Source organism: Procambarus clarkii, chromosome 6 (assembly GCF_040958095.1).
Source record: "Procambarus clarkii isolate CNS0578487 chromosome 6, FALCON_Pclarkii_2.0, whole genome shotgun sequence".
Taxonomy (NCBI): Eukaryota; Metazoa; Arthropoda; class Malacostraca; order Decapoda; family Cambaridae; genus Procambarus; species Procambarus clarkii.
The window spans coordinates 29,818,293-29,828,722 of record NC_091155.1 but is presented as its reverse complement, the minus strand read 5'-3'; positions in this window follow the sequence as shown (position 1 = coordinate 29,828,722).

Below are 10,430 nucleotides of genomic sequence, written 5' to 3'. Positions count from 1 at the left end.
ATATATATATATATATATATATATATATATATATATATATATATATATACATATATATATATATATGTATATATATATATATCTATATATATATATATATATATATATATATATATATATATATATATATATATATATATATATATATATATGTCGTACCTAGTAGCCAGAACGCACTTCTCAGCCTACTATGCAAGGCCCGATTTGCCTAATAAGCCAAGTTTTCATGAATTAATTGTTTTTCGACTACCTAACCTACCTAACCTAACCTAACCTAACTTTTTCGGGTACCTAACCTAACCTAACCTATAAAGATATGTTAGGTTAGGTTAGGTAGGGTTGGTTAAGTTCGGTCATATATCTACGTTAATTTTAAATCCAATGGAAAAAATTCACCTCATACATAATGAAATGGGTAGCTTTATCATTTCATAAGGAAAAAATTAGAGAAAATATATTAATTCAGGAAAACTTGGCCTATTAGGCAAATCGGGTCTTGCAATGTAGGCCGAGAAGTGCATTCTGGCTATTAGGTACGACATATATATATATATATATATATATATATATATATATATATATATATATATATATATATATATATATATATATATATATATATATATATATATATACATATATATATATATATGTATATATATATATATATATATATATATATATATATATATATATATATATATATATATATATATATATATATATATATATGTCGTACCTAGTAGCCAGAACGCACTTCTCAGCCTACTATGCAAGGCCCGATTTGCCTAATAAGCCAAGTTTTCATGAATTAATTGTTTTTCGACTACCTAACCTACCTAACCTAACCTAACCTAACTTTTTCGGTTACCTAACCTAACCTAACCTATAGAGATAGGTTAGGTTAGGTTAGGTAGGGTTGGTTAGGTTCAATCATATATCTACGTTAATTTTAACTCCAATAAAATAAAATTGACCTCATACATAATGAAATGAGTAGCTTTATTGTTTCATAAGAAAAAAATTATATAAAATATATTAATTCAGGAAAACTTGGCTTATTAGGCAAATCAGGCCTTGCATAGTTGGCTGAGAAGTGCGTTCTGGCTACTAGGTACGACATATATATATATATATATATATATATATATATATATATATATATATATATATATATGTCGTACCTAGTAGCCAGAACTCACTTCTCAGCCTACTATGCAAGGCCCGATTTGCCTAATAAGCCAAGTTTTCATGAATTAATGTTTTTTCGTCGACCTAACCTACCTAACCTAACCTAACCTAGCTTTTTTTGGCTACCTAACCTAACCTTACCTATATATATAGGTTAGGTTAGGTTAGGTAGGGTTGGTTAGGTTCGGTCATATATCTACGTTAATTTTAACTCCAATAAAAAAAAATTGACCTCATACATAGTGAAAAGGGTAGCTTTATCATTTCATAAGAAAAAAATTATAGTAAATATATTAATTCAGAAAAACTTGGCTTATTAGGCAAATCGGGCCTTGAATAGTAGGCTGAGAAGTGAGTTCTGGCTACTAGGTACGACATATATATATATATATGTCGTACCTAGTAGCCAGAACGCACTTCTCAGCCTACTATGCAAGGCCCGATTTGCCTAATAAGCCAAGTTTTCATGAATTAATTTTTTTTCGACTACCTAACCTACCTAACCTAACCTAACCTAACTTTTTTGGCTACCTAACCAAACCTAACCTATAAAGATAGGTTAGGTAGGGTTGGTTAGGTTCGGTCATATATCTACGTTAATTTTAACTCCAATAAAAAAAATTGACCTCATACATAATGAAATGGGTTAGCTTTATCATTTCATAAGAAAAAAATTAGAAAAAATATATTAATTAAGGAAAAATTGGCTTATTAGGCAAATCGGGCCTTGCATAGTAGGCCAAAAAGTGAGTTCTGGCTACTAGGTACGACATATATATATATATATATATATATATATATATATATATATATATATATATATATATATATATATATATATATATATATATATATATATATATATATATATATATATATATATATATATATATATATATATATATAGGTTCCAAGGGGTTGTCATTGCCAGGGGGTGGTAATGGGGGACGAGCTCCCATGACCTATAAAATGCTCCTATACGGCATGCATCTCAAATAGCCTCTGACAACCAAGTCCAACTCCTGGCCTGCACGGGTGGCTTAGTCTAAGTCTGACGGAACTGCTTTTACCGACAGGAGAAGGGGCGAGGGCGTGCCTCTGGCGCCTTAAAACCAGCTGCTCCGGGTAGATGGGACTCGATTGCCTGGGAAGGCAGCCCATCTAGGGGAAGGAAAACCCTGATTTTAAACCTCCGCTGCCTTGCGGCCATACCCTTGTTTTGGGAAAGGCTTCAGGAGTCAACCTCGAGGAAAAATCCGGAGTTGGAGCCCCTAAGGCAGTTCGTTGTTGACGTCGACCTCGTTCTGGCAGCTCCTGCGACGTTGCTGGAACCATGCGTATTGGCATTTGCCTTTCTATTAGATAATTTCAGCAACGTGGAGAGGGGGGACCTGCTTCATGGGTAACAGCTTCTCCTCCATATCTACCTACCCAGGCTTTGCGCCCTGGAGAGGACACTCCAGCTTCGCCTCACAGCGTCGAACCAACACGGGAAGCGACAGTCTACCGGTTTTAAGTCTTCTGCTCGATTGGCGAAGAGTGTGACGCCAGGGGTTGCTTCCGACGGTGGGAGGGGTCATCGCGCCCCACTGGGCAGCTACCGCCCGTCTCAAGCTGGGCAAACCCCAGCCAATAAGGTGTTGCCTCGCCACGGTCCGTTAACCTCACTGGGTGCGTGGGGTTTAGGGTGAAAACTGACAAGCGGCCCGACAACTTTGCACCAAGCAATACCAAACCAAAGAAGAAAATATCAACTGCCCTAAAGCTGGGCACATGGAACGTCAGGACACTAACACCAGGTTTCTCTGACGACCTGCAAGAAATCAATGACGCCCGAAAAACAGCAATCATCGATAGGGAGCTGAGCAAGCTGCAGATGGATATTGTTGCTCTCCAAGAGACCAGGCTCCCAGGATCAGGATCTGTGAGAGAGAAGACCTTCTCTTTCTTCTGGCAAGGAAAACCTCCAGATGAGACCAGAGAACATGGTGTGGGATTTGCCGTCAGGAATGCACTGTTGGGACACATTATGCCACCGATGGGGGAAACCGAACGAATTCTGTCTCTGCAACTGTACTCCCAAACAGGACCAATCAATGTAATTAGTGCATATACACCATCCCTGACTTCTCCAGCAGAGGCAAAGGAAAAATTCTACGATGACCTCAACAGAGTCATAGCGAGAATCCCTGTAAAGGAGCCACTGTTCATCCTCGGCGACTTCAACGCCAGAGTGGGTGCCGATCACGACATTTGGCCCACTTGCCTGGGTCAATTCGGCATAGGAAGGATGAATGAGAACGGGCAACGTCTGCTAGAACTCTGCTGCCTTCATGGTCTTTGTGTCACCAACACGTTCTTCGGCACAAAGCCTCAACACCGAGTATCTTGGAGACACCCCAGATCCAAGCACTGGCACCAGCTTGACCTGATTCTTACCAGGCGTGCAAGTCTACCCAGCGTCAAGATTACGCGTAGCTACCAGAGTGCTGTCTGTGACACCGACCACTCCCTGGTATGTAGCAGGGTCAAGATGCAACCAAAGAAGATTCATCACTCGAAAAAGGCGGGCAGACCTCGCATCGACACCACCAAGACCCACAACCAGGACAAGGTGGAAGATTTTGCACACGTGCTCGAGGAAGATCTCCCTGGCCCAGCTGGGGTCACTGCCTGTAAAAGATGGGAGCACTTCAGAGACGCTGTGTTCAACGCTGCCATTTCCACCTTTGGCAAGAAGACCAGCAGGTCGGCAGACTGGTTCGAGGCTCACTCGGAAGAGATGACACCTGTAATCGAAGAGAAGAGAAACGCCTTGGCAGCCTACAAAGCCTGCCCAAGTCAGCGCAACTTACAGATCCTTCGGGCCGTCCGCTGCAAAGTGCAGCAGAGCGCCAGGCGATGTGCCAACAACTATTGGCTCCAGCTCTGCTCCCAGATACAGACTGCAGCGGATACAGGCAATGTGAGGGGAATGTATGACGGCATCAAGCAGGCCCTCGGCCCAATCCAGAGGAAGACCGCTCCTCTGAAATCTGCCACTGGCGAGGTGATTCACGACCAGACACTGCAGCTGAAGCGCTGGGTCGAGCACTACTCTGAGCTATACGCCAGGGACAATGTGGTCACCGAAGATGCCCTGAGTGCCATTGAGTGTCTGCCTGTGTTAATGGAGCTCGTCAGCGAACCGACCCTGGAAGAACTCAGCGATGCCCTAGACTCCCTTGCTTCTGGTAAAGCTCCTGGCAAAGATGGCATTCCTGCTGAGACCTTGAAGTGCTGCAGAGGTAGCCTGCTCATGGAGCTGCATGAAATTCTCTGCCTCTGCTGGGAAGAAGGAGAGGTGCCACAGGACATGAGGGATGCCAACATCGTCACACTGTATAAGAATAAAGGTGACAGGGGCGACTGCAACAACTACCGTGGAATATCCCTCCTCAGTATTGTCGGAAAGCTGTTTGCTCGAGTCGCATTGAAGAGGCTCCAAGTACTTGCAGAGAGAGTCTATCCAGAATCACAATGCGGATTCAGAGCTGGCAGGTCCACCATCGACATGGTCTTTTCCCTCAGACAACTGCAGGAGAAATGCAGGGAACAGAAGCAGCCACTCTTTGTAGCCTTCATAGATCTGACGAAGGCCTTCGACCTCGTCAGCAGGGATGGCCTGTTCAAGATCCTCCCCAAGATCGGATGCCCACCCAGGCTCCTCAGCATCATCAGATCTTTCCATGAGAACATGAGGGGCACCGTGGTCTTTGATGGCCTAACATCAGACACCTTTGATATCCGAAGTGGAGTAAAGCAGGGCTGCGTACTGGCTCCAACCCTATTCGGGATTTTCTTCGCAGTTATGCTGCGGCACGCCTTCGGATCTGTCACGGAAGGCATTTACCTCCGGACCAGGTCGGATGGAAAGCTCTTTAACCTCGCCAGGCTGAGAGCCAAGACAAAGGTTCGGCTGAGGTGTCTGCGCGACTTCCTCTTTGCCGACGATGCAGCAGTCACTGCCCACTCAGCTGAAGACCTCCAACGGCTCATAACCCGCTTCAGCGAGGCCTCTCAGGCTTTCGGACTCACCATCAGTCTGAAGAAAACACAAGTCATGGGACAAGGAGTGGACTCCCCACCTGACATCGGCATCTCTGATTCCAAACTGGAAGTCGTTCACGACTTCGTGTACCTGGGCTCCATAATCTCTGACTCCCTCTCTCTTGATACGGAGCTAAACAAACGCATCGGTAAGGCATCTACTACCATGTCCAAACTGACAAAGAGAGTGTGGGCCAACAATAGGCTAACTGAGTATACTAAGATTCAGGTTTACAGATCCTGTGTCCTGAGCACTCTCCATTGGCAGTGAGTCTTGGACACTCCGCGCCCGTCAGGAAAGACAGCTGAATGCCTACCACATGCGCTGCCTTAGACACATCTTGGACATCACCTGGCAGGACAAGGTGACAAACAACAACGTCTTGGGGAGAGCAAGAATCACCAGCATGTACACAATGCTGAAACAGAGACGAATGCGCTGGCTCGGGCACGTTGTGCGAATGGGCGACGGCAGGATCCCCAAGGATCTCCTGTACGGAGAGCTGATGCAGGGAAAGCGTCCAGCAGGCAAGCCCCAGCTACGGTACAAAGACGTATGCAAAAGGGACCTGAAAGCCATGGACGTCGATCTTGCTATATGGGAGACACTGGCTGCAGACCGTTCAGCCTGGAGGCAGTCTGTTCAACGAGGTCTCTCCAAGTTCGAGGAGTCACTTGCCAAGGAATCGGAGGCAAAGAGACAGAGAAGGAAAGCCGGTAACCAGGAAGACAGACCAGAATCGGACTTCGTTTGTGCTCAGTGTGGGATGGACTGCCACTCTCGGATTGGCCTCATCAGTCACACCAGACGCTGCACCAGGATTGACAACTAGGGCGCAACTCCATAGTCTCCCGAGACTGAAGGATCTACTATATACATATATATGTCGTACCTAGTAGCCAGAACGCACTTCTCAGCCTACTATGCAAGGCCCGATTTGCCTAATAAGCCAAGTTTTCATGAAATAATGGTTTTTCGATTACCTAACCTAACCTAACCTAACTTTTTCGGCTTCCTAACCTAACGTAACCTATAAAGATAGGTTAGGTTAGGTTAGGTAGGGTTGGTTAGGTTCGGTCGTATATCTACGTTAATTTTAACTCCAATAAAAAAAAATGACCTCATACGTAGTGAAATGGGTAGCTTTATCATTTCATTAGAAAAACACTTGAGAAAATATATTAATTCAGGAAAACTTGGCTTATTAGGCAAATCGGGCCTTGCATAGTAGGCTGAGAAGTGCGTTCTGGCTACTAGGTACAACATATATATATATATATATATATATATATATATATATATATATATATATATATATATATATATGTATATATATATATGTATATCTATATATGTATATCTATATATGTATATATATATATATATATATATATATATATATATATATATATATATATAACTGAAAACTCACACCCCAGAAGTGACTCGAACCCATACTCCCACAACTGGTATGTACAGGGACGCCTTAATCCGCTTGACCATCACGACCGGACAATAAGGAAGTGATAGCCGAGGCTATATGAACCACTTCCCCGCCGGCACTCGGATGGTAATCTTGGGCATAGCATTTTATCAAATCACCTCATTCTTTGGGGCACACGTGAGGAACACAAATGCAAACAAGCCTGAATGGTCCCCAGGACTATATACAACTGAAAACTCACACCCCAGAAGTGACTCGAACCCATACTCCCACAACTGGTATGTACAGGGACGCCTTAATCCGCTTGACCATCACGACCGGACAATAAGGAAGTGATAGCCGAGGCTATATGAACCACTTCCCCGCCGGCACTCGGATGGTAATCTTGGGCATAGCATTTTATCAAATCACCTCATTGTGTTCCTCACGTGTGCCCCAAAGAATGAGGTGATTTGATAAAATGCTATGCCCAAGATTACCATCCGAGTGCCGGCGGGGAAGTGGTTCATATAGCCTCGGCTATCACTTCCTTATTGTCCGGTCGTGATGGTCAAGCGGATTAAGGCGTCCCTGTACATACCAGTTGTGGGAGTATGGGTTCGAGTCACTTCTGGGGTGTGAGTTTTCAGTTGTATATAGTCCTGGGGACCATTCAGGCTTGTTTGCATTTGTGTTCCTCACGTGTGCCCCAAAGAATGAGGTGATTTGATAAAATGCTATGCCCAAGATTACCATCCGAGTGCCGGCGGGGAAGTGGTTCATATAGCCTCGGCTATCACTTCCTTATTGTCCGGTCGTGATGGTCAAGCGGATTAAGGCGTCCCTGTACATACCAGTTGTGGGAGTATGGGTTCGAGTCACTTCTGGGGTGTGAGTTTTCAGTTGTATATAGTCCTGGGGACCATTCAGGCTTGTTTGCATATATATATATATATATATATATATATATATATATATATATATATATATATATATATATATATATATATATATATATATATATATATATATATATATATTTCTACGTCCATCTTTTTGACCTCTTAGTTAGGTCAAGTCTGGTAGAATAACCCTCATGGGGAGACTCGTTTCTCCTTCAGCCTGAGATCATATCACTAGCACAATAAATTTATCTCATCGTACTAGGTGTTAGTATCTGGGTGTCGGAATTTTCCGACAACATTCGCCCAAACAAATTTAAGCTACCATTGCTGGACACACATCGTTTGAAGAGATGATGGAAATCTCTTAAATAACATCTCAGCACGCCATCCCAAGAGTCCTCCCCAGGCTGACTTGCCACAAACCTCAACCAATAGGACGAAGAGTACTATTGGTAAAGACACAGCCCCCATCCACATCTAGGTATCCAAGACGTACTAATAATGGCATTCTATGGAAAATAGACAAATCCATAACCCAAACATCCTCACTGGCGCCCATAACCTTCATGACTTGGAACACTAAAAGCATTAAAACATCCTGCACAGAACTTAAACAATTCATTTACTCATCCAAACCGGACTTACCTTTCATAACCGAATCCTGGCTCACTCCAAAACAAAATCCTATATATAAAAACTTTCAGATGCAGAGACTGGACAAACCCAACTGTATGGGGGGGTTGGTATTTTCCTTCAAATACGAAGTATTATGACATGTAAACCTGTAACACTTACGTATTTTGTGAATGGTACACTAGACTTTTTAGCATGCTTAATACCTTACAAGGTACACATATCCTTTCTGGTGTCAGGGTTCACCTTTTTCCAACCTGTGGTTGGAGTTGCTCCCATGGGTCTTAGCCCCTCAGTTCCTGGCGCCACTGTCCGCCCCGGGGCTCCCCCAGTCGACTAAGGGCTGGCTTTATACACCCCAAGCGAGTGGGGAGGTTCAAGCCTCCTATAACTCACCTGAACCTGCCTGTCCTGACACTGGGAGGTTCTCTTGCTCTCTTTAATATCTGGTCTGCTCTGAGGTCGCCAGCTGGGTGTTTAGACTCGTGTTCCAGCAACACATCAGTGGTCTTATTGGTTATCTTAATTAAGGATGCAATGTCACGTGCAGTGCAAGGTGTCATAAAATGAACTCACTCAATATATATATATATATAGCCCTAGAGAATGGTAGCTCACTTAAACTTATCAGTTAATTTAAAAGTTTACTAAGAAAAAGCATATATTCACATATAAATTGCATAAAGAAATATCTATGAGTGGAATCATCCGCTGGCGGCAACACTCCTCGTGGCCAATCTTCTGGCAACACGGTCAGCTGACTGAGTCCACTCGTCAGGCGGCGGGCACACACCTCACGCCTCTGGCAACATGATCAGCTGACAGCTCCAACTGTCAGGAACGTCGTGACTCTCCCACGCCTCTAGCAATGCGATCAGCTGGGCGATTCAGAGTTCATTGCTGGCTCCTTGCACACCAGCTACCACCTCCAGGATAACTAACATCACTGCATCAAATATATTTATGATCTACCACCATCAAGTCCACATGAGCTCTTGGCTCCTAGCCTAATGCTTCATCACTTAGACAATAAAATGATGAGTAGAAATGTTTACATTATATAAAGTACCCTAGCTCGCCTAGATCAATAGGAGTAAAAGGAGGGACAATTATCTACCTTAATTCATTCCAACCACGAAGCCGACTCATCCTCTGTTGAGGGATGTTGAGGATCCTGGTCCTGGCTTCTGGTCTGCCGAAGATCAGTTCCCACACACACAGGTTCCTCCGTCGCCCTTGTGATATCGCATCTTCGCCGTGCTCATTTCCAACAGGTACTGCCTTTCTTCTCCTCTTTTCCGGGGTACTGGAGACAGGTACCTCCGTCGTCGTCCTCACTCTCACTGGCACTGTTGGCACCTCACAGTCCAGCACAGCTTCCCCTCACCTCACTGCCAACAGATTTGGCCCGGCCACAGCTTCTCGCTTGATGTGTTATACGTGGTCCTCTGGGCGTCCCAGACGTCCCCAGCCCAACGTTCCCTCTGCTGCAGACTCTTGATAGAGCTCCTGGCTCTTTAATCCGGCGTGTCCTTGCTTCTGGGCACTCCACGGAAGTTGATGGCTTCTCAGACTGTCTGCAGAATCGAAGCGAAGCTTAAATCTACTGGTAAGGGCTCTCTAGTTCCGGAGCTCACTCGAGCGCATCCTCACTCCTTGGCGGGTTGTGACGTACTCTTCCCGCCCAGGCGCCAGCCGCCCCGAGAGCCCTCTGCCTCGTGACGTCACACCGCCCGGGGGCTTTCGTCATTGGTCACTTCCGGCACGTGACCTCTCCTGGCCAATCAGGTGCCGGGCGTGTCACGACGTCTTGGCGGGAAACAGGATGGATCGGCACCGTCTTGTGCCCCAAGAGGCGTAAGCCCCCTGCTTTATCAAACTTAGCTGGCAATTTTAGAGCCAGCTTAACACGCTCCACGCTTTCCCACAAATGAAAATGTTCCCTGAACATCAGAGAATATTTAGGCTACGGAGATATGACTCTTCTAAACTGGGAAGGAAGAAATATAGGGCTGGGACACCGTCACATACCCCTCCCCCTTAAAATAAGAGTCATATCTGATCAGTGCACACGGGAAAGGGCATCTGCCACTACATTCTCTTTTCCCTTAATTAATATGCCTTATCTCTAACCAATATTCTTGCAGAAGTAACGCCCATCTTGTTAACCTCTGGTTTGAATCCTTCA